The following is a 27,496-nucleotide window of genomic DNA, read 5'->3' as shown; positions in this document are numbered from 1 at the left end:
AGTAGAAAAGAATATTAAACATGTTAAAGGCGGCGAGCTTAAAAAATCATTACTGCGCCAGGCAAAATGCTTAACGGCTTTTCGTCCGTCTCTGCGTTTAGAGCTGAAAAACCACCGAGGTCAATTTTGCCTTTAAGCCTTTCGGTGTTGATAAAATAAATACCAGTAGGACAATGGGGTCGATATAATTGACTTGCACCCACCTCCAAAATGCTGGCCTAGGACCAAAATTTGAAACCAATATTTGAAATAAGATCCAGTAATACAATAGAGTCGGTATAATTGACCGTATCAATTCTGTAAACTTGAGGTTTTGTGCCTACGTTGGGAATTAATATTTGTAACATCTAATCAATGTAGAAAGATAATTAATGTTCTTATTGTCGCTGTTAGATACCCGATCCATGGTATTAAAGTGCTGTCTCTTTGTCTCTTTGTTTCGTCAGTCTTTACGTTCTGAGTTCAAATTCCACCGAGGTTGACTTTGCCTTTCATCCTTTCGGGGTCAATAAATTAAGTACGGTAATTTAAGTCCTGGGATCGATGTAATCGGCTGGCCCCCACCCCTAAAATTTCGGGCCTTGTCTCTTTGTCTCTCTTTTATCGATTTTTACCCCAGTAATTTACAGGATGCACTTGGGATACGAAAAAAACTCACACTCACTCAGAAAATTAATAATAGCCCTCTCTACTATAGGCGCAAGGCCTGATATTTTCGTGGAGGGGTTAGTCAGTTTCATGGACCCCAGTATCTGACTGGTTTTTATTTTATCGACTCTGAAACAGCGAAAGCCCTAGTCGACGTCGGCGGAATTAGAAATCAAATAGCAAAATGGACGAAATTCCACTGAGCATTTAACCTACAGTGGTAATGATAATTCCAGATCGTTGCCTTAATGATAAATAATAATATAACCATTTCTACTATAGGCACAAGGCCTGAAATCTTCTGGGAGGATTACATCGACCCCACTGTTCAACTGGTACTTTTGGTATCGACTCTGAAAGGCAAAGTTGATGTCGGTGGAATTTGAACTCAGAACGCAAAGAAATATGTAAGCAATTAGTTAACTGGTTATGATATTCGGTTGAATGTCGTGAGTTCGATTCCTGGCAGATGGTTGTGTCCTTCAGCAAGACACTTTATTTCACGTTGCTCCAGTTCACTCAGCTGGCAAAAATGAGTAGAACCTTGTCACACTCTGTGTCACGCTGAATCTCCCTGAGAATTACATTCAAGGTATGCATGTCTGTGGAGTTCTCATCCACTTGCACGTGAATTTACCTTGCAAGCTGTTCCGTTGATCGGATCAAATGGGAGCCTCGTCGTGGTCGTAAACGACTGAGTGCAAGTGAATGGGTGACTGATATTGTTTCCAATTTAGGCGCAAGAGACCCGGAAGTTTCAGAGGAGCAGGGTTACCCGATGCCATCGACCGAGTACTAGGCTGGAATCTTATTTTAGTGACCCTGGAGGAATGAATGAAAAATTTGCTTTGGCTGGATTTGTACTTAGAATGCAAAAAGATCGGAAGATACGCCACTATATATTTTTTCTCAATGTTCTCACTACTATGTAAGCTTTCCGCCCTATTGCGCTGCTAAACTTCGCTCTAATATAGGCAGGAGACTTGAAATTTTGAGGGGAAGGGGTCAATTTGCTATGTCAATTCCAGTACTCAACTGGTGTTTATACTATCGACCTAAAAAAGATGAGAGTCAAAGTCAACCTCAATGATAGTTGAATTCAGAGCCGAGAGAACCGGAAACAATGTCACTTAAGCATTTTTGTCCGATGTGCAAGCGATTCTGTCAGATCTCTGCATTCCTCACTGCCAAATTATTTCTAATATAGCCGTTAGTCCTGAAATTGTTTGGGGAGGGAGCCCAGGACTTGGACTAGAATTTGTACTTAACTCGTCGACCCCAAAAGAAAGAAAGACAAAGTCGATCTCATTGGTAATTGAATTCAGAGGTTAGAGAGCCAGAAGAAATATCGCCTAAACATTTTGTCGGGTGCCTAATGATTCCGCCAGTACTCTTCATTCCTGGACTGCTAATATACACACTAAGAATTAAAAACTCTTTAGTAAAATTGAACTGAAAATGAATTTAGAAAGCAGTTCTTGGAAGAAGAAATATAAAAAAATATTTTTCGTCTGTATTTCAATTTTTGATTTTTATTAAATTTTATATCCATTCGGCTAATTTACACGTTTCGCATAAATGTGTGAGATGAAAGAGGAGTATGGGGCCGTCGCAACAGTTACAATTGTACGACATACAATTATCAACGTTTTTTTTGCAACCCGTAATGAAGAAATTTAATCTACAGGGGAAAAAGTAATAATAATTGTAGGCCAATAAAAAATATTTTGTGAAGATCATGACTATTATTAATTGAACACACACACATACAGTACGTACACACACACGCGCACATAGACTTAACCCATGTACGTACACAAACATACATCGACACAGCCACAATAATTCTATCCACGACCAAGTATTGTTATAATGACTATATGAAGAAGCAATTGAAGTCGTCGGCGTGGGAATAGGAGTGGTATTGGTGGTGGTGTTGGGGAAATTAACACAGAAGCATTGAAATATAGGTCGTCATAAAACTACGCATGTTGGAATGACAAACCCCATAGTGGCACTGGGGAATTTCTGCAGCGTCTCACGAGTGTCGGACATCAATATGTCACAAGACAATGTAATCCCATTTGACTGTTCGACGCTTAGCAACAACGCCGACAACATTGTAAGCTGTGTTAAGAGTCAATCTTTGAGAAATATATCAATATGTACTTTGCCGTATCAAATATACATAATATTTCCGGTGGTTTTTATAAACCTATTTTTCGATGCCATTGTGTAAAACAACAAAATATTGTTACAAGAACTGAAATTCACCGATTTAATGTTTGGTATTTTGATCCAAATAAGATGCCTGATTAGATGTCTCTAGTTTCAGGATGGAGGTCGATAGATTAGCGAAAGGTTAATATGTGAGAGATTAATGTCTTTAAGTTTCGGTGCTGTACTTTTACGGGAAGTTAACCTTGTGTTGAAATAATGTAAGCATATGGTGGAGGATGCGGAGTTTAATAGGGTACGGTAGCATAGATTTTTACAACAGGTCATAGTAGAGTGTGCACAGATAAGAACATGGTAAGGTGCTCACGTACATAAACATGTATATATATATGGCCGCATTCAAATGACTGAAACAAGGAAAAGAATATATATATATATATATTCTTTTCCTTGTTTCAGTCATTTGAATGCGACCATGCAGGAGCACCGCCTTAAATGATCTTAGTCGAATAAATCGACCCTAGGGTTTATTCTCTATAAGCCTAGTAGTTATTCTATCGGTCCCTTACCAGAACACCTAAGTTACAGAGATGTAAACACACCGACAACGGTTGTCAAGCAATGGTGGGAAATCAAACACAGACAAAAGACACACGTATAATTATATGCATATATATATATATATATATATATATATATATATACGACGGGCTTCTTTCAGTTTCCGTCTACCAAAGGCTTTGGTCGGCCCGAGGTTATAGTAGAAGACACTTGCCGAAGGTACCACGCAGTCGGACTGAACCCGGAACCATGTGGTTGGTAAGCAAGCTACTTACCACAGATCCACTCCTGCGCCTGAGCTTATTATTATTATTATTATTATTATTATTATTATTATTATTATTATTAATAGTAGTAGTAGTAGTAGTAGTAGTAGTAGTAGTAGTAGTAGTAGTAGTAGTGCTTGTTTAACAAAATATATAACATTATACTGTCTCACTGTCAGCATAGGGAACATTTTGTTATGCAGATCACCAAAGAAATATTAAATGTGTGACGATAAAAATAAAAGTCATGAAACACTCTGCAGTTTATGAAACTTTACAAACCATTTCACGAACATTTTTCGGTGTTTTCTTGTCATGCGCATAGAGACATATGCACAAGAATAAATCTACTAAAACCCAGTCGTGTTATATTCGTACGCAGCAGGGAATTCGGGAACATTCAACGGCGATCTGGTATTTCTACATATCGCTGTACAGAAATTATTATCTGAAAGCATGTGTGTGTGTGTGGTGTGTGTGTGTGTGTGTGTGTGCGTGCGCGCGTGCGTGCATGCTTGCGTGTGTGTGTGTGTGTGTGTATATACTTGTTCGTACTCACCGTATGTTTTTCTATCCATGACGAAGCCAGTACACCTGTCGACTAAATCTTATGACTTCCATTCTGAAGTATATCTAGATTTATATTGTGATCTCTGAGTAGCTTTAAATCTTTTAGCTTGACGTACGTTGGAATTTATTGATGTGAAGATTAAGTGTTCTGGCTGAGAAATTCACTCTGCTATGGTTGCTATAAAGTTGAATTCGTTAAAGAACATAGAATATATTTCCCTCTATATTATTTATCTGCTTCATAAGCTTTGAAGACTTAAAAACCGTTATCTCTATAAAACCCGCAGATAATAGAATGAAATTAATTGTGGATTAAAATTGAAATGCGTGTTTCTGCTTGTTTGTTTGCGTGTGTGAGTGTGTGTGTATGCGTTTGTATGTGTGTGTGCACAAACACACATATGTACATATACATACATACACACACAAGCTCATAAACACGTACAGTTCACTAGTGCTTTGACCGCTATTCTACACTTCCCATACGTTGCTCCTTAACCACATTACATTCCTACGGTCGTTTGCACTCTCTTACTTATTCTGAATATCAGTGTGCATAATTTAATAGGTGATTAAGTTTCAGCTAAAAATGAATATTAATGATGAATGTATTTTAAAAAAGTCAGCTAATAACTCAAATTATGAATTATTAATGTCCATTTCTTCAAGCAGCATCCATTTTACAGTCATCCATCCACCCAACCATTATGCTCACAGCTAAACGAGTCAGTGAAAGAGCCTCTGCACTGTCACTCGACCAGCAAGAAATAACAGCCAAATCTCTCGAATTTATAAGAAATTAATAGAAATACATGAAGTGAATATCTTGTGTTCACGTACTTTTGAACAATTCTCTATGCAAATCATATTTCTTTGCCACGGTTTCGATTTTTAATAAGAACTTATGAATGTTGGTAACTCATTACATTAGAAGGGTCATAAGTAACGTCCCTTCTTCACTTTTGCTATAGAAGTGTACAAAAACGTGTCCGCTGTGTGCAGTTTTTATCATTCTTTGTAAACATGAGCGCATCCATTTGAATAACCGTCGCTCAAATGCCATACTGGCATTCTAAGCTAATTCCAAAGCAATTTTAAATGTGAATTACGATTTTATTATGAAATTAAACGAAAAATATCTTCAATTAAATAAATTCTAATTCATCTTTAAAACCTTTTGTGTGCAATTTGTAAAACGTGTGCGAGCGCACAAGCGCACAGTTCAGAGGGCACCTTGTTCTCACGTTTGGACAACCATTTTTAGAACTTTTACAGACAGCATATTGAAAGATTAGTTAAAGCATCGGATACAAGTCTTCTTGTTATCTATTCCAGCTGTCTGCGGTCTGAATGCCAGGAATGTCGATTTTTCCTGCTTTCGGGACCGATAAAGTGTCCCTTAAGCGTTGACAATTCTTCCCTTCTACCACCTTTTCTTCCGTTTCCATCTCTCTGTGGAAGAAATCGGTTGCACCAGACCTCGAAAAGGGGCTGCTCCCGCAGGTTTAAATTCTCCACGCTATACGTCAACTAAGACTACATCGGAAGAGGAGGCTACCGAGAAAGATCTGACAGCTAAGAAGGGGTAAAAGGATTAATTAAAATCTATATTCCAGTTTTTAAAAAAAATCAGCTGTATCCATCAATGGGTTAATGTTCTAAGTAGATTTGAACACAAAGAGTTCTGGCTTTTTACGTTCTGGGTTTAAATTCCATCCGCGTCAAATTTTGGTTAGTTTTCTTGGAATGGATTTTTAGCATTTGTCGAAGAACAGGGGTCAATTGTATTGACTAAACTCAAACCTAATCCTGAACAGGTCCTAACCCTCCCCTCAAAACTGCTGTTTTTGTGCTTAAACTGAAAACAAGGATGGTGAAAACAATATCTATAATGCTAACATCAATTCGACTCTCGCTACCACCGCTACTACTACTACTACTACTACTACTACTACTACTACTACTACTACTACTACTGCCACTGCTACTGCTGCTGCTGCTTCAAGGACAACAAGTACCACCACTCCTACTATTACCACTTCCCCTATCACCGCTACTAGTTCCACCACTACCTCCACCACCATCATCACCACCACTACTACTACTACTACTACTACTGCCACCACAACCCACACAACCCTTCCACGATCAACGCCAATTCTACTATCCCTACCTGCACCAACTAGCACCACCACCACCACCACCCTTAATATTACCATCACAACACCCATCCCCACCACCATCACAACTACTCCTACTACAATACCACCTTCCATCACCACAGCTATTGCAAACACAACTCCCCACCGCTATCACTAGCACCGCTACTACAACTATATTCAACACTAGCATCACCACCAACACCACCACGACCGCCAACAGCAACACTACCACTGCTACTTCTACTACAACTTCCTCAACCAACACCACCAACACCACCACCGCTACTAATACAAAACATTATTGCCATCACCAAAGGTTATACAACTGCCAACATTTCTCTTGTACCCCACCAAAATAGCAACTACTCTAACCACATCACCACCACCACCACTACTACTACTACTACTACTACCGTAGCAACGCAAACCTGAGGCTACCGTTGCATTAGCGAACCATAGTCGAGTGAAGAATTAACTGCAATTAATCCAGTGACTTAATGTTCCTTCCAGTATTTTGCAAGACCGGAAGTCTCTGTGCATTTCCTGTGTTTTAGGGCGAGAGACGGGAGGGCTGGGGGGTGCTTGTGTTGGCTGCAGAACTGACCTTCCACAATACTGCTGAGTTAGCATTGTTCGTAGACAATTTTGCAGCTATTTTAAGCTCGGATTCGCTGTAGGATGCTTACGGATACATGCATACACACACCCACCAACCCTCCCCCACACACAAAAACGCACAGAAACTCACACACAAAGACATACACACACAAAGACACAAATTTGCACAAACACGCACACATATATACATATATATATATATATATATATAATATATATAATATATATATATATATATATATATATATGAACAACTCTGAACGCGAATAAATCCTGCTTTATATATATATAATATATATATATATATACACAGTCGCCATGATAGATCGTTAACCACTACACACATTTTTTTCCCTCCTTGTTTTTTCTGTGTCCCTTTCTGTAGAAGAGCGTAGGCTCGAAACATAAAAGACTTTTCTATTCCTGAGCGTTATACTAATACATCTGTTTGTTTAGTACACCACCTGTCTTCGTCTTTTGTTTTTTCGTAAACCCTCCCTATATATATACATGTATAAATATATTTCGTTTTTAATTTGGTTTGCAAGATTCCTGATATGAGTTCGTGTGTTAAAGCATATTCTGTTCTGTTTGGGGAAAGTCATTTTCTTTTTGTGTCTTATACTTTAACACACTCACCGGTAAAATTTTCACTTACTTCTTATTTTTATTTTCCTAAAATTCTCGTTGCGTCTTGCAACCTTTTCCATAGTCTTGACTCTGTCCTTTATTTATACTTCGTTCCTTTTTGTTTGTTTGTGCGCATGTGCGTGGGTCAGTGTGTGTGTGTGTGTGTGTGTGTACCTATGCATGCATGATTGTACGTATGTATGTGTGTATGTATGTATGCATGTGTGTGTATGCATATGTATATATGCATGTATGTGTGTGCATCTCTATATGTGTGGACCTGTCTCCATATGTGTCCCTTGTGTGAAGTAAAGTGTGTGTATATATATGGTCATATGTTTCAGGCTCCATTTGCGTATGTGTGCGTGTTTGTTCTTATAACCTATATATATATGTATATATATATATATATATATATATATATATATATATATATATATATATATATGTATATGTATGTATGTATATATATATTATATATATATATATATATATATATATATACTATATATATATATATATATATATACATACATACATATACATATATTCAGGGTGTCCCCCCCAAAATGTATACACACCTTAAATAATTGTAAATTTGTTATTCTTTGTAAGCCTACTTATTCTATCATTCTCTTTTGCCGAACCACTATGTGTATACATTTTTTGGGGACACCCTGTATATATATATATATATATATATATATATATATATATATATCTATATATATATATATATATAATATATATATATATATACATACATACATACATATATACATATGTATATATATATATATATATATATATATATATATATATATATGGGCGTGTCTTTGTGTCTGAGTTTGTCTCCCACCGCAGCTTGTGACTTAGCGCTTCGTTAAAAGACGACAAAAGAATAAGTATCTGGCTTAAAAATAAGTACAGGGGTCGATTCGGTCGACTAATGTTTTTCAAAGACGTGCCCCAGCATGGCCGCAGTCCAATGACTGAAACAAATGAAAAGACGAAAGACAAACACCGACACCACGTGGGCCAACAATAACAACAATTACAAACCTTTCTACTACTGGCACATGCACTGTTATTTTTTTCAGGAAGGTATTAAGTCGATTACATTGACTCCAGTACGTAACTGGTACTCATTTCTTCGACCCCGAAAAGATTAAAGGCAAGGTTGACCTCGGCTGAATATGAACTCAGAATGTATCGACTGATGAAATGCCGCGTAGAATCTTGTCCGGTGCGCTAACATTTCTGCCACATCGCCGCTTTGACAATAATACTTTCTACTGTAGGCACAAGGCCTGAAATTTGTGGGGCGGAGACTGGGCAATTACATTGTTCCCCAGTGTTTCACCGGTGCTTAATTTATCGACCGCGAATGTATGAAAGGCAAAGTTATCCTCAGAGGAATTTGAACTCAGAACATAGTGTTGGGCGAAATACTGCCAACTGGTACTTATTTTATCGATTTCGAAAGGATGAAAGCAAAGTCGACCTTGGTGGACAACAACAACAACAATAATAATATTAATGATAATAAAAATCCTTTATATTCTTTTCTAGTCAAAGCACAAAGCTCAAATTTTGGAGGCGGTGACCAGTCGATTTGGTCGACTCCAGTACACAACTGGTACTTATTTTATCGACTTCGAAAGGATGAAAAGCAAAGTCGATCTTGGCGGACAACAACAACAACAACAATAATAATATTAATGATAATAATAAAAATCCTTTATATTCTTTTCTAGTCAAAGCACAAGGCTAGAAATTTTGGAGGCGGTGACCAGTCGATTTGGTCGACTCCAGTACACAACTGGTACTTAATTTATCGACTCCGAAAGGATGAAAGCAAAGTCGACCTCGGCGGACAACAACAACAATAACAACAATAATAATACTGATAATAATATAAATCCTTTATATTCTTTTCTACTCAAGACACAAGGCCCGAAATTTTGGAGGAGGTGACCAGTCACTATAGTACCACCTCCAGTACCATACTGTTATCACTTACATCAAAATTCTAAGTCTACAGTATTATCAAGTTATTGCTTTCTAATTTTCTCTCAAGGCCAGGAATTTCGGGAAAGGGGAATGTCGATTAAATCGAGCTTAGTACTCAGATGGTATTTCTTTAATCGACTTGGAAAGAAAAAAATACGTTAAGTTAGACCTCGGTCGCATTTCAACTCAAAACGTAAAGACGGGCGAAATGCTGCTTAGCATTCTTTCCTCCGTTTGCTAACGCTTCTACCATCACACCACCTTATACCATCCGTAGTGTTGAGAGCATGCTTCTATTATCACTGTATCACAACAACGACCAGATTATCGAATGTAGTTATGCACCGCTGGTCACGTTGCGCTTCGTCGCATTGTTGTTTGTTGTTGACTTTAAATGATAGCATTCCACTGAGCTTGGTGGATAGGTCGTGTTTCATCGAGGAGACGCCAATCCATCGGGACTGGGGTGTCCCTTTACAGCCGAGTGGATTGCAGGAACATGAAATGAATTAACAAGTTGTCTTTTTTTTATGCATCAAGAACACAACGCACCACTCGTCTGGGAATCGAAATGATGCTCTTCCGATTTCGGATGCAACATACTAACCACTAGGCCACGCGCATTCACACTTCCTTACACTATTTACTATAACACCATGAGCATAATCACCTGACGGCCCCCCCCCACACACACACGACCGTCACTATCACCGCCATCACTACAACCATTAACCCGCACGCACCTTTGAACATCTCTCAACCTTTCACAACAGCAACAACAACAACTACTACTGCTACTACTGTTACAAATGCCACAAACTACACACCGCTGTTATTATTACCGTACAATCATATTCTGGTATACCAGCACCAGTTATGGACACTGTCACTGAAATACTATAATTACAACATCTCACCTATACACACATACACGCATACACACATACATGCATAATGCATACATAGACACACACATACGTACACACATACATGCGTCCATGCATACATACACACATATATGCATACATACATATACATACATACACATATACATACACACATACATTACATACGCACATACATTCACACATACATACATACATACACACATACATACATAAATACATACACACTTACACACATACATATGCACATGCATACATACATATATACACACATGCATACAGACGCACATACATACACACACACATACATACATACATGGTGTCTACGTTTCGGAAAATTGTTATTTGTCAAGCCACACATCTGCAATAGAAAAACGGATGTACTGTTGGAGAATAAATGTATGCATAAGACTTAAAGAACCAGCATATGGATACAAGTGCACATTGAACAAATCAGAAACAAACAGGTACATTGGTCTGAAATAGAATAAGCTGTGTTAAGTCATCGGTTAATGTCGGCCATGCGCTGTGTGGTAGAGTGCAAGAATGGTGAATGTTTATGCTGAAGAGGAAGGTGGTGGTAGACAAAATGGTCGTAACAATAGTTGTGACAGAAATGACTTTGAAATAACATCGTAATGGCATGAATGTGTGAGTGGACGTGATATTAGCAAAACAAGATGTCTTCGTAAGAATTAAGAAACGAGCATTATTTATGCGTGGATTTGGAAGGGGTGGTGTCAATAGATTGTATGAAGTGTATGTGTGAACGTTTATCAGTGGATGTACATGTGTGTAGATGAGTGGGAGAAGGTGGAAGCTAATCGATTCATGACACTTCGGTGAGCCGCTACAGTTATGCAGAAAGTGAACCGTTGTTCGCGAAGAAGTCGGATGCAAGAGATCCACTGAAAGATGATGGTGGAGCAGAGAAATGATAGGCAACAGATTTATGTGATCCGTTTCCAATATCGTTAGACATCCAATAAATTCTCCTTAAAACGATGGGTTAACCAGTTTCTACTCATAGAATGATTATTTGATGTTGTAGACTATGTTCACATGAGATGTGGGCTGGAACCATGCATAAGGGTAATTTAGTAGAGAAAAGGATAAATGTTACCCCAGGAGAGAGAGGATAGAATATTCAAGTTAAAGGTTGCAACGAGTGAAGGAACTGTGGACCCAAAATGTCGCTAAAGTTGTGGTTGTGTCTAAGAGAAATCAGAAAATATTTAAAAGCGGTACTGCAAGATTTCAGGATTGAGAAGACAAAACTTGCATTGAATTGTGCCCTCGAGCTATATGGCTTCAGAGTGACCCCAGAAAGAATTTAGTAGTACAAAAATAAAAATTTGGTAATTACTAAGGGATACAGGTTCAATGAATGCGGGGCACACCATTATCATTGTTTTTCCAAAAATGATTCTAGTATTGAAATTCTTTAAAATTTACAATCAAAAACATACATACAGACACATACACGTATGCTCACATATGAACACATACGCTGTTTCTATATCCTAAGTTTAGTATCGAGGGAGCAAAAGAAAAAAGATTGATTTGATGCTTCAGTAATAATTCATTATTGATCAATCATGTTTCAAATTGGCATTGGAAGGTCTTGGATGGATTAAGTATTATGTTACAGCTTTGAAGTTCATAAAACCGATAACAATCTCTAAAGGTAATTGCCTGCGTCATTTTGTTGAACTTTGAGACGGTGTTGTAATGTTTCTGAATAGTAAATAGCTGAGTAAAAAAAGATACTCCTAGCAAGCAAATGGGACGTTTTTTACCTTACAGATATATGTGAAAAACTAAATTTGCTAAACAGCTACAAGGTAGAAATACAAATCCTTTAATTTTCAAAGAGCCTCCTAATGTTCTATTTGGAAAACTTTATTTAGAATCAATATTGGGCGTAAGATGATGCAGTTTCAGTTCTTGCTACTATTGAGGACGATCTGCAAGAGAATGGTATTTTAGGGTTTGATTGAGCACTTGAAGAAACTGCTCAATGATATAGAAATTAGGGTAAAAGAAATGAACATTCTAAGGTGGACGGTTGACCCCTTTTAGACAAATTCAGCAGATTTTAATATCAGACAACAAGAAAGCCGAAATGCGTTTTATTGTAATCATATTGCTCGAGATAACTTTAATCATGGCTTCCCAATAATTTCTGAACAGGTAGGTGGAACTGCTATGAAATTGTAATTGTTTTGGTAGGAGGTAAAGTTATATTTCATTGCTTTTTCTACTTCTTATCTATTGAAACCAGGTTTTAACTGACTGTGTTTCCTACTAGCACACAATCGCTTAGAACTTCTAAATAGGTGATCTTTATTCGACCGTAACGGACATGGTACAGGATTTTAAAAACTTGTGAGACTGCATCAACCACAAGGATCTCGCAGGATAAATTCAATAAAAGCATACATAAATATTTTTATTCCGCAATAAGATTTCATTTTTATGTTTAAAATGTAACAATATTTTAAGTTATTAATTTTTCTGGGTGTCAATAAAAGTTTTTATTTATGTGTTTTATAATGTGTGATTATAGATATGATGTAGGAAAAATAATAATTATAAATGCTTGTTTTATAGAATTCACAAAATATCTGTTTCTGTGAAACAGAATAATAGCGAATAAATGTGCAATTAAAAGACAGAGAAATTTTAATGGAGTTTATTACGTTAGTAGTAGAAAAGAAGTTACCTTTGAAAAAATACTTTGAAAATGTTTATTATCATAAATTCTAGTTCAAAAATTAAACTGTTTCCATGTATGAAAATATGGTTAAAGTGGTTAGGGTAGCGGAATCGCGGTCGTTGGATCGCGGTTTCGATTCCCAGACTGGGCGTTGTGAGTGTTTATTGAGCGAAAGCATATAAAGCTCCACGATGCTCCGGCAGGGGGGGGGGGGTGAACCCTGCTGTACTTTTTCACCACAACTTTCTCTCACTCTTTCTTACTGATTCTGTTGTACCTGTATTTCAAAGGGCCAGATTTGTCACACTCTGTGTAACGCTGAATCTCCCCGTGCACTGCGTTAAGGGTACAGTGTCTGTGGAGTGCTCAGCCACTTGCACGTTAATTTCATGAGCAGGCTGTTCCGTTGATCGGATCAACTGGAACACTCGTCGTCGTAACCGACGGAGTGCCACTATATGGTTAAGAATCTTATAGCTTCGAGTTCAGTTCTACTGCATGGCGCACTCGGTAAGTGTCTTCAACCAAAAAAACCCCTGTATAGTGATTTCAGGTTCGCTACCATTCAACGTAACTTCCGGTATCTTGAAACCGGGTTCAACTTACCGGGAGATCGGATTAGATTAAGATGATTTCTAGTTATCATCGGGATGGGGGGAGTCATTTGAGCTCGATTCCCTCCTGACGCATATAATTACCCCCCACCTACCCCACCCACCTCGAATCCTCCAATCAGGTGATAAATATAAGAATTATTATAATTTTTGCAACTGCCAATTTTTATCTTTCACTTGATTCAGATATTAAACTGCGCCCATGCTGGGGCACCGCTTTGACAAATATTTTAATCAAATGAATCGATCCTCAATACACTTTTGCTCTAAAGCCTGGTACTTATTCTATCGGTTATTTTTGCCAAACCGCCAGGTTACAGGGACGCAAAAACATCAGCACTGGTTGTCAAATGGGGTTGAGGGACACACTGAGCCACCCACACAGACATACACATATACATATACACATATACGATAGTTGAAAATCTGCGAAGTGGAAACAGTACTGTACTGTATAATTCTATTATTATTTCTATGATTTGTATATATTTATTTTATTAGAAATGCAAAACAAGACCATGGAGGAATCACTGAAATTTTAAATAAGAAATCGGGATATGGCGAGGTATTACTGTACATAATTGCATCAAGGACCTATAATAATTTAAGGGATGTAAGCATCCTAGTTGTCCGGATTATACCAGAGTTCTTCATATGGATTTGAATATCTTTGAATAAACTGTCATCAGGTAAGTTTCTTCATTTTCTTCTTTCTCTCTCTCTCTCTCTCTCTCTCTCTCTCTCTCTCTCATACACACACACACACACACACACACCACACACACACACACACACATATATATATAAATATATGTGCTCCTTCGCCAGTGTCTTCTACTATAGAAGACGGAAACTGCAAGAAGCCCGTCGTATATATATATATATATATATATATATATATGTGTGTGTGCCTGTGTATGTGTGCGTGTGTGTGTGTGTGTGTGTGTGTGTTTGTGTTTGTGCGTGTGTGTATTTTTTTTCTGTGTTTGTCGCCTCATCATCACTTGATAACCAATGTCCTGGGGTCGATTTGTTCGACTAAATGTGGTAATCCAACATGGCCGCAGTCAAATAGCTGAAACAAATAACAGAATAAAAGAATACAGAGAGGGAGGAAAAGAGAGAGAGAAGGTTTGTTTTTTCCCCTTCTGTGGACCAAATCCACTCACAGTTATAGTCTTTATGCAAGACACTTGACCAAAGGGCCGGACGTGAAATGGGAATGAACTCGGAACCATATGGTTGGGCAACAAACTTCTTATTCTTTTATTTTTCGATAACTTAGAATAATACCCGTCAAAAAGTATTTAACTTTGTTTCTTATAGAAATACATATCGTTTGCATTTATAATGTACGAATATATTTTGTTTTATATGTAAATATAATTCGATAACATTTAATGTGTATTAATTCATCTCATTTTGTACAGAAATACTTCTCGTATGGATTTTAAATACAAGTGTATTAATAGATTTTGTTTTGTATAATATTTCGATCACATTTTGGAATGCATAAATATACATATATATAATTACATTTTGTAACATAAATATGTTTATATATATATAAAAAATTACATTTTGTTACAAATATAAATATAAATATATATATATATACGAGGATGAGTCAAAAAGTAATGCCATTTTGTTTAGGACGGGTATAATTACCAAAACAGAAACATGTATCATACATCAAAATGAAGCTGGTCCTCCGTGGATCACATCTCTACTTCTCAATATACCGTTTCTCTCAATAGCAATGTTCCACCTTCAAACGAGAGCATATATCCCTGCCCCGTAAAATTCTGTTGACTGTTCTTTGAGCCACTTTTTCACTACATTTTTCAATTCCTCGTCACTGGAATGATTTTTGCCTCTCAAACCCTCTTTCATGAAGAGTTGATAGTCTGAAGGCACAAAATTATTACAGTGACGAGGATGTGTTATCTTTTACCTCTTACTTGTTTCAGTCATTAGACTGCGGCCATGCTGGGGCATAATCATAAAGAAATTTTAGTCAAATGAATTGACCCCAGTATTAACTTTTTTTCTATTTAAGCCTGGTACTTATTTTATCGTTCTCTCTTGCCGAACCGCTAATTATGGGGACGTAAGCATACCAATACCGGTTGTCAAGCAAGGTTGCGGCCAAGCATAAGCTCAAACACACACACACACACCACACACACACACACACACACACGCACACACACACTCACTGTCCTATTTATACGACAGGCTTCTTTCAGTCTCCGCCTATCAAATCCACTCACATGGCTATAATAAAATACATTTAATCCAGGTATCACGCATGGAGCTGAACCTGGAACCATGTGGTTGGGAAGCAAACTTCTTATCACAACCGCCACGCATGTGTTTAATGTGTTCAACGTGTTTTTTTGAGGACATCATAACAGTGTTAGGGGATATTTAAAAACCCAATATTTTGTTTCATATATATCTCGACATTTTAAGATTAATTTTCAACCTGGAATGTTTTACGTTTAATACTATGAAAATATCATGAGTTGTGACCCTTAGAATTTATCACTTTATGCAAACCAGAGAGGGTCTGATGTGAGCAGTGCAGGGGTAATTTGAAATCGATTTCAGATTATCGGGAAGTAATTTAAAACTGGTTAATGTTTTGTGAGTGAAAGAAACTGCGTGGAAGCTCTTCGTATATATATATACATCCATACATATATATTTATGTAATGTATGTTTATGTATCTATATATGTGTCTCTCTCTGCATCAGAGTTTTTCCCCAGCGCTTGACAACTGCTGTTAGTCTGTTTACGTCTTAGAAGCATAGCAGTTCGTCAGTTCCACCGATAAAATAAGTAACAGACTTTAAAACCTAAGCTGGTGTCGATCGATTCAACTACTACCCTTTAAGGTGGTGCCCCAGCATAGCCACAGTCTTATTACTAAAGCAATTAAAACATAAGCCATTCCAATTATCAGTTGTTAAATATTCATAGGAATAAATTACTCTTTAATTAAACTAATTTAAAACGATATTCAAAATTTCATTATTCTTTTTTTCACATTTAATAGTTTTAAAAGTGACTTGTATCTGCTATTAACATTTATCATAAAATTAAAGTACTTTTCTCATTAATAATGCCTACCGCGCGGGCGCACGGAAACATCAGTGATTCCAGCCATTACCTCAAAATGGTTCCAAACCACTGTACTAAAGCAGACATGGGAAACCTAACTTGAGTAGCAAGCTGCATGGGACTTGGCTCAACAACAGGCTGGCCACACTGCTAAAGAAATTCAATTTAATTTTTCGTTAGGTGTCCCATTCAGAGATTCCTGCGAGCCGCAGTTTGTCCATGACTGCTCGAGACGGTTGGATGGCCTGACGGAAGATAAAGGAGGAGAGAAAGCAGTTTATGGTGATCTCTTTCACTGGATGGTTGTGGAGGATAACGTTGACGAAGAAATGCACAAGGTGGTCAGATTTACCTTCTAAGGTAGAGTCCCATCGAGAGAGTCGGTAGAGGAAGTTGAATCGTGGGTAAAAATGAGTTGATTTTGTTAGAAAGAAGTAGGATGACAAGAAATCTATACATTTGTGAGCTCCAGTAGGCTTGTAAAAGATGGCGGTTCTGCTGTGGTGGTCATCTAGATTTATGAAGTTTATGGAGGAGTTAGAAACAGTAAAAAGTAATGCATATCTTCCTTTTACTTGTTTGAAACATTGGGCTACAGCCATGCTGGAGCATCACCTTGTGTTTAGTGGAAAACATCGATCCCAGTACTCATTCTTTAAAATTTGCAATCATTCTATCGGTATTTTTTACCAAACCGCTAAGTTACAGGAAAAAGCAATGGCATTTATAAAAGAAAGGTATTCACATGTGACGGGCTTCCTCATTGTTTCCGTCTAATGAGTGGGCTAACAAAGAATTGGCCGACTCAGGGATGTAGCAGTTGACCAAAGTACCGAGCCGTGAGACCGAACGCGAAACCACGTGGCTGCAAAGCGATTTTCTTAACCACCCGACCATGCTTTCATCTGTCTAAGGGAGTTATCGGAGGGAAAAATGATGGAGGTGAATTTTTCGGGACGAAGAAAAATGATATCAATACAAATGTCACTGAATAAACAGTATAGTCATGCAGGCAAAACCAGAAAATGGGGAAGATTTGTGTTGGAAGACAACTAAGAACCACTGCAATGAACTGAAGTACGTCTGAACAATAGCACCATGGCACCGTAGCGCAATGCACGTCAGTCGGCTCTGAGGAGTACTGAAGATGGCGGAATGTGTAGAGTACAAACCAGGAGATGTTTAGGCATTTTTACCGCTACCATACTTGATGCGGACTACATCGTAGACAAGTAAGAAACTACAGAGATCTGAATAGCAGCAGGTCTTTGGATGAGAAGCAATCCCTAATGCAAGTATTTTAGCCCTTGACTTCTTACACTCTAAGGGGACCAAGTCGCATCCAGGGTCTGACTACTGGATACACTTCTCCACTTCTCCACTTTCTGTACTATTGCCTGCATTGCAACCCCTCTACGTGGCTAATGTTCCAGAGCCAAGGGCTTTGGGTTTTGGAACCAGTTCAGTTCTGTGAGGCTAATCGACTGTAGGGTAAATTACTCCTTTTGAAATTCGATTCCTCTTTGACCAGAACCAGTCGGAATCCTTCTCAGTTGCTTTTGCCATTGCTTTAAGAGCTTTGGTTCTTTCTTCTAGAAATTGAGATCCGCTTAATGAAATAATATAAAGCGGCTCTCACTTTCCAGAAGGAAGGGAACCGGAGGGATGCACGAGTGAATAGATGAAAAATGTTAAAGATCCGAGCCAGGCATCCATTGAATGGGCGTCAATCAATTTGACCTGGATTCAATATTTGCAAGCTCATTTTTACAATAAAAGCAGGTTTGCAACTTTGCTGTGACAAAGAACACACGACAAGATGGTTATGGCTGGAATGGCTTTGATTATAATTTTACTCATATCGAGTATCACATGGAACAGATGATGTGCTCGACATAGCAGTCAAATCTCCTTTAAAATTCATTCCACTTTACCGGCATTAAAATGACACGTTGCATATAATGTTCATAAACCCGAAAAAACGATTTAGACACGGTTGGAATGGTCTTTGCTCATAAATCCGTCTTTTGTATCATGGCTGGGGTCAAATATAACAGCAACCTCACTGCGCCTGCGTGCAAACACACATACACAAAAATGAAATTTTCATCAATCTCCTATCACTATCACCACGGTGCTATCATCACCTCAGCACCCCCACCACAACTAGTACTACCACTACCACCACCACGCCACCGCAACCATTATGCTTCCACCACTACAACAACCACCACAACCACTCTTACATGCATACATCACCCATCAATTCCCTCCACCACTACAATCACAATTATTGCCAGTACTACCGCTGCTACTGTCAAAAATGATCACTAAAACTACCACCACAACAACCACAACCACCACCACCACGACTAGCATTACCATCATCAATAATACTACAACTACTACTACTAGCCTGCCAAATCCAGTCTTTCCCTTGAAACGAGAAAACGGAAGCCATCACTGGATGTACATCTGCAAGGGGAGGGAAGTGTGTGTGAGCAGAGATCCACGCCATGTAATAGGCACACTGTCAAAAGCAGATTGTCTGCCTTGTTGAGTGATACAACGCATAGAAATCCCTACTGGACACAGAATTTCTAACAATTTCGTCCCCTGTTCTCTTTCTTTTTCTTTTTTCTTTTTTACCTCCCTCGTCTTCTGTTCTTCTGTTCTTCTGCTTCCCTGTCGAGAAATTTAACAAAATCAGCCAAATACACTTGTCTCAATATGTTTTACAAATACTTTCAACATTTTGAATCGGACGCATGTTTTCTCCTATGTCATCCCCACTCTCTCTCTCTCTCACTCTCACGCTCACTCTCTCTCTTTCTTTCTCTGACTTTTTCTCTCTTCTCCCTCTCTCACACACTCATACACATGCAAACATATATATATATATATATGTGTGTGTGTGTGTGTGTGTGCATATACGCAAACAGACACTCACTGAGATGTCTCACTTATTGCCTCACGCGCACCTCTCTGTAAGCAGAAATTACTCACATGTGACCACATATACATAAAAAAGCCGATATCTATCTATGTATTTACCTGTGTATTTGCATGTATGTATGTATCTCTCTCACTCTCTCACTCTCTCTCTCTCTCTCTCTCTCTATATATATATATATATATATATATATATATACATATATATATTACATACATATAAAAGCGATGACCACTACGTGGACATCCATTATGCTAGAAGTAGATCCGCTATGGTCTTACCACCAAGAAAGGAATGTTCTCAAGAAAATTTAGCAAACGCCAGAACGTAAGCGAGTAAGACAAATGAAAAGAAACAGAATACAGATTAATCATAAACTAGATTCGCTATTAACACGCAAAATTACTTACGTAAGTGTCACGTCGCCCGGTACCGCTCGGTCTTGGAACTGAAACCTCGATTTGGCAACAGTGAATGTGATACACAGGGTAGTATGGGATCTTGGTGAGGGTCCCGATAAGTATCTACAAATTTCCCTCTGAAGATAAAAGTCAACAACCTATGGTAATATACACATGCCTGCGATTTCAGACATTGGGATGGAGCTTTTAATGAGCTTAAAGTTGAATAGTTAACGAAATGCCATCGTAAATGGAGTCGCTCTTCCTTATTGAATCACCATCACCATCATAAGCACAGCATTTAAGCCTTTGTTTATGTGTCAAAGCAAATGTAACAAGAGAACTCCGAGAGCACAAACCTCCGCCAAGGCAACACCAACGTCCACTCAACAATTAGCCAGAGATGATTTTTAAAATGAAAATAACTGAAATAAACACCAGTGCTCTCACAAACGAGAATACTAAAAATGAACCCGATCGCTCTCAAAAATGAAGTAAAAAAAACAGGAAAAATAATCCAGAATCCTTGTCCCGATACTGGATCAATCCCCAAATCAAATCAGTTTGTGCCAGTCACGAGGCCAAACATCCCTAAAAGTTTCCTCCAAATCCATCCAGCCGTTCTTGAGATATCTTGTCTACGGACCAACAAACAAACACGGCGTAGCGAATGTGGATGTAATTACAGTCAAACAACAATTTATAAGGCCTGTGGCCAAGTTGTTAGGGCATTCGACTCAAGATCGTAATCTCCTGAGCATGACACTTTATTTCACATCCCTCCTGTCCATTCAGCAGGCGAAAATGAGTGGTACTTGTAATTTAAAGTGCCAGACTTGTCACACTATGCGACCAGTTGCATCTCCTTGAGAACTGCGCTATGGGAACGGGTAACTATGCAGTGCTCAGCCACATACATGTTAGTTACACGAGAAGGCTGTCCCGTTGATTGGATCAGGTGGAAACCCCTTCGTCGTCGTAACCGAAACTGGGTTTGCGAAAATGACAATGGCAGAGCTTAGTCTCTTTAAGAGTGCCAGTTAATATAGAACGCTATTCGGTCCATCACTATTGCCATTGGGTTAAATTCTTACCACTGGCCATTTTGCGTAGGTTTTCTTATCTCTGTTTTGTAAACTGCACCAGGTCTTTTACTTGTTTCACTCATTTGACTGCGGCCATGCCGGAGCACCGCCTTTAGTCGAGCAAATCGACCCCAGGACTTATTCTTTGTAAGCATAGTACTTATTCTATCGGTTGATTTTTTGCCGAACCGCTAAGTTACGGGGACGTAAACAAAACAGCATCGGTTGTCAAACGATGTTGAGGGTACAATCAAAGACACACAAACACACACACACACACACACACACACACACACACACACACACATATATATATATATATTATATATATATATTATATATATATAATATATATATATATTATTATATATATATATATTATATATATATATATATATATATATACATACATACATATGCATATATACGACGGGCTTCTTTCAGTTTCCGTCTACCAAATCCACTCACAAGGCTTAGGTCGGCCCGAGGATATAGTAGAAGAAACTTGCCCAAGGTGCCATGCAGCGGGACTGAAACCCGAAATCATGTGGTTGGTAAGTAAGTTACTTACCATACAGCTACTCCTAAATGTTTTCTGTTCCTTTCGTGTATTTCGAAGAATTATGTCACGCTGGCATTAAGATAAGACAAAAGCTGTGCTAATATCAATTACTGCGATGGAAACACGTATCGAGAGCTATGAAGTCAGAAGCAATACTTGATTCCTGGTATTAGATCTCCCTCCTCATTCGGAGTAAATCGTAATTGCCATCAAAGTAAACGTAATTTCGATAAATCAAAAGCTCAACGTGTGTTGCATTTTGGCAAAATTTTATTGAACTTTGCAGTCAATATTTACGTCACTGAAAGGCGACGAACTGGCAGAAACGTTAGCACCCGGACGAAATGTTTAGTGGTATTTCGTCTGTCGTTACGCTCTGAGTTTGAATTCCACCAAGGTCGACCTTTCGGAGTCGATTAAATAAGTACCAGTTACGCACTGGGGTCGACTTAATCCGTTTGTCTGTCCTTGTTTGTCCCCTCTATGTTTAGCCCCTTAAGGGTAGTAAAGAAATAGGTATTTCGTCTGCCGCTACGTTCTGAGTTCAAATTCCGCCGAGGCCGACTTTGCCTTTCATCCTTTCGGGGTCGATAAATTAAGTATCAGTTACGCACTAGTTTCGATGTAATCTACTTAATCCCTATGTCTATCCTTGTTTGTCCTCTCTGTTTTTAGCCCCTTGTGGGCAATAAAGAAATAAGAAACGTTAGTACGCCGGGCAAAATGTTTAGCGGTATTTCGTCTGGCTTTACGTGCTGAGTTCAAATTCCGCCGAGGTTGACTTTGCCTTTCATCCTTTCGGGGTCGATAAAGTAAGTACAAGATGCATACTGGGGTCAATCTAATCGACTGGGGGTTTGTGCCTAGAGTAGAAAACAATATTTATGTCACTGACTATTCAGAGCTATTTCTTTTACCTGAATTATGTTACATACACACACACACTCATATATATATATATATATATATATATATAACGGGAATATATATATATGAAATAAACAAAAGACGAAGGCAGGTGGAAAACAAACGAACAATTGTATTAGTATGGCGCTCATGAAATATAAATAAAACAAGTATTTAACGTTTCGAGCCTACGCTCTTCAACAGAAAGATACACAGAGAGAAAAAAAACACAGAAAGAAGGAGAGAAAAAAAATGCGTGCAGTAGCTAACGAATCAACATGGCGATCTGATTTCGGCCAGAGGTCAAAGATCGAACATGAGACGCGAGAGTGAAATAAGGGGAGACAATAGGGTTGAGGGACCAGCTAATAGTGCGTAGGAGGGGTCTGGATGTGTGTATGTATAGGGTTGGTGTATGTATTAGTATGTATAAAGGGGTGTGTGTGTGTGTGTGTGTGTATGAGAGAGTATTAGTGCGTAGGATTGGTCTGGACGTGCGTATGTATGGGGTTGGTGTATGTATTAGTATGTATTAGTATGTATTAGTACGTATTAGTATGTATAAGTGTGTGTGTGTGTGTATGAGAGAGTATAAGTGCGTATGCGGGGTCTGGACGTGTGTATGTATAGGGTTGGTGTATGTATTAGTATGTACTAGTATGTATTAGTATGTATTAGTATGTATTAGTTGGTGTATGTATTAGTATGGCACATCATATGTGATGTGATGTGTAAAGTCATGTGGTGTAGTGAGGCGAAGAGGGGGAGGGGGAGAAGAGGAGAGAGAGAAGGGGAGGGGAAGAAGAGGGGGAGGAGAGGGGGGAAGGAGAGGGATGGGAGAATGGGGAAAGGGGAAGAGGAAGGGGGATGAAGGAGGAAAGGGAGAGGGGGAGAGAGGGAGTGAGGGTAGCAGAGGAAGGGGGAAGAGGGAGGGAGAAAGAGGGAAGAAGGGAGGGGAAGAGGGGTTAAAGGATGAAGGACTGAAGAAGTAGGGGTCGGGGGAAAGGATAGGTGAGGAGGGGGGAGAGGGGGTTAGATGAGGAGGGGGGAGAGTTAAGACCAAATGGCGTATAGAGCGAAGAGAGAAGATTAATTCCTGTTCACGGCGCAAACGGGAATCCGGATGGCCTCTGTGTAAGGACAAACCGAACACAGATAGGTGTTGCAAGGAGTGACCGTGGAGCGGAAATGGCGTGAGACCGGTGTGTCGTTCGCAAGGTGGATGTCACGAAGGTGTTCCGCGAACCGGTCAGCCAAGCGGCGTCCCGTTTGTCCGATGTACAAGGAATTGCAGAGAGAGCAAGAGATGCAATAGATAATATTGCTGGAGGTGCAGGTGAAGGAGTGGATGATGGGATAGGGTCGATGGTGGGTGCTAGTGAGGCGGGTGTGTTTGAGAGGTAAGGGCAAGTGCGGCAACGTGGGCGGGAGCAGGGGAACGAGCCGGGTTGGGAGGTAGGGTCAGGGAAGAGCTATGGACCAAAAGGTCTCGAAGGTTGTGGGCTCGTTTGAAAGAGGGGAGGGGTCGGTTAGGGAAGAGGTGTGAAGTGGACGGGTCGGACTGGAGATGACGGAAAGCTCGAAGAATGGTGCGTTGGAGACGTAGGGTCGTGGGGTGGTAAGTGAGGGGAAAAGGGAGGCGGGAGACTACAGGGCGGGTTCGGGGAGAGAGAGCAGATACACGGTCCACGGACCGTGCTCTGGCAAGGGCGGTGTGGATAGTGGTGAGGGGGTATCTACGTAGGGTGAAGTGGTGAGCCATACGTTGAGACTGGGTATCAAAGTCATGGTCGTCACTACAGAGCCTACGTAGACGGAGGAATTGGGAATAGGGGATGGAAAGCTTGGTGTGTTCTGGGTGGGAGGAAGAGAAGTTGAGGTATGAGTGTGAGTCTGTGTGTTTGTAGTGAATGGAGGTGGTAAGAGTGGAGTGAAGAATGCTAACCGAAATGTCGAGGAAGGAGACAGAGGTGTTGGAGATAGTGGAAGTGAAGTGGAGGGCTGGATGGAAAGATTGGACGAAAGAGAGGAAGGAATCTAGATGTTCGCGGGAGAGTGAGGTGGCACCGATAATGTCGTCAATGTAACGACCATATAGTTCAGGAGTGGGACCAGTGAAATTAGAGAATATTTGGGCCTCAACATAGCCAACGAACAGGTTCGCATAGTTGGGGCCCATTCGCGTTCCCATGGCCACTCCCGAGACATGATGGTAGAACTCGCCCGCGAACGAGAAGCAGTTCAGAGTAAGGACAAGTTCGGCCAGACGAATGAGTGTGGAGGTGTCAGGTACAGGGTTAGAGCGGAGGTCAAGAAAGTGTCGAAGGGCCTGCAGTCCTTCGTGGTGAGGGATAACAGTATAGAGGCTTTGGATGTCCATAGTAAAAAGGATTTTGGAGGAGCCGGGAGGAAAGGAGAAAGAGTTGAAAAGCCGGAGAGCATGGTTGGTATCGTGGATGTGGGAGGGAAGAGATGCCACTAGGGGGGCAAGGACGCGGTCGAGGTATTTAGAGATGAGCTCCGTGGGGCAGTTACAGGCGGAGACGATGGGGCGGCCAGGGTTGTTGGGTTTGTGGATTTTGGGGAGGAAGTAAATGGTGGGGGTACGTGGGGTTCGCACAATTAGGTTGGATGCGGTGCGGGGGAGACGGGAGACGAGATGAGGTCTTGGACAGTAGAGGATACCGTCTGTTGGTAGCTACGTGTGGGGTTAGAGGGCAGAGGGGAATAGAAGGAGGTGTCATTGAGTTGGCGGAAAGCCTCGGCCCTATAGAGGTCCGCGCGCCACATCACTACAGCTCCACCCTTGTCAGCCGGTTTGATGATAATGTCAGCGCGCCGTTGGAGGGAACGAAGAGCCAAGAGCTCAGCCGGGGAGATGTTGAGGCGGCGTTGGCGCCTGGAGAAGTTGAACCGCTCCAATGCACGCTGACAAGCGCCCGCGAAAAGATCCACTGCTAGGATCTGGCCAGGGGCAGGCGTCCACGGGGATGGTCGGCGGCCCAGGCCAGTGAAGCAGTCCTCTTCGTTGGTGTGGGTGGCGAGTCGTGGTAATGCGCACCCAACCGGACACGGCGCACAAAGCTGTGGACATCAACTCGCGTCTGGAATTCCTTACAGGATGGAGTGAGGGGGATGAAACGCAGACCCCTACCAAGGACGGAGCGTTCAGCCGCAGAGAGGGGAAGATCGGGGGGAATGGTACAACAGACGGAAGTGGAGAAGGGGTGGGTGAATAGAAGTAGGAGGGGTGGTAGGTCTCGTGGAGGTCTGAGGGGAGGGATTGGGGAGGTGTGTGGGGGTGGTTGGCGGGGGGCAGTAGGGTTAGGTGTAGGTGGATGGAGCCTGACGGGAGGGGAGAAGGGGTTGTAGGGAGGGGCAGTGGGGTTAGGTGTGGGTGGATGGAGCCTATCGGGAGGGGAGAAGGGTGGTGGAGGAGTTTGGGTAGTGGCGTCGGGTAGGGTGGAATGGAAGAGTGATTGGAGTTTACGAAGTTTGGTATCAGAAAGAAATTGATGGAAGAGTTGATTCAAATGGATAATGAAGCGTAGCGTGTTTGGAGCATACAGAGGCGGCAGAGAGGAGAAGAAGGTGGAGAAAGCAGGAGGAAGAAGGCGGTTGATGGCATGTAGTTTGGAGAGATTGGAGCGAATGGTGGCCCGCATAAGGCGGTAAGATGTGGTGCGGAGTATGGGTAAGATGGAAGAATCCGAGTGGAGAGCAGGGTGGAAGTGGAGGCGGAAACCTTTAGGGATGAGTCGGTGATGTAGGCAGCGGCTTAGGAAAGAGACATGGCTAGAGAAGCGGGTTTTTTTAAAAAGAAGTAGAGAGAGATTAACGGACGGCTGAAGGCAATATACAGGAAGCGAACGGAGATGATCTTTCAAACGGTGATGGAGGGTGAGGAGGTAGTACCTAGGATCCGGCATGATGGGATAGCGGAAAAAAAACGCTCGAAAAAACAAAAAAAACAAAAAACAAAAATTATCGTATGAAAAAAAGGAAAGCGAAAAAAGGGGAAAAAACAAACGTTCAAAAAAACAAAAAAATAATAATCGTATGAAAAAACTAGATAAGTAAGCGATAGGGGCAGAAAAGACGGGGCAAACGGAAAAGGGAAAGAAAGAAGGGAAGCAGAGAGAGGGGGAGGCAAAAAAAGGGGGGTGCAGGCAGAGGAAACGGAGTATGGACATCCAGAGAGGGAAGAAAGACGGAAAGGAGAACAAAAATTCAGGAAAATGTGGAAAGCATGAAATGAATGTAAAATAAGTGGTAATATAAGAGAAAATAAAAATACAACAAACGGACAGTTTATGCGAACAAGTTCAAGGTTGAAAGTTCAAGGTGAGAAATGTGTAGACGTCGTGGTATATTTTTTAAGGATTTCACATCAATGCAAAGTCACTTTGATCCGCGAAAGAGAGGTGCAGCCAATGGTAAGTATCCAAGAGGTAAAGAAAATCCAAGGTAGAGGTAAGTGTTGATAGTGGTATTGGTAGAATATAGGATGAAAGTGAGACCACGTGAGCGCATAATATATAACGGGAAGCTTTATGAAAATAAACAAAAGACGAAGGC

This window comes from Octopus sinensis, linkage group LG14, assembly GCF_006345805.1.
Source record: "Octopus sinensis linkage group LG14, ASM634580v1, whole genome shotgun sequence".
Classification (NCBI taxonomy): domain Eukaryota; kingdom Metazoa; phylum Mollusca; class Cephalopoda; order Octopoda; family Octopodidae; genus Octopus; species Octopus sinensis.
The sequence above is the reverse complement of the archived record's forward strand: the minus strand, read 5'-3'. Positions refer to the sequence as shown.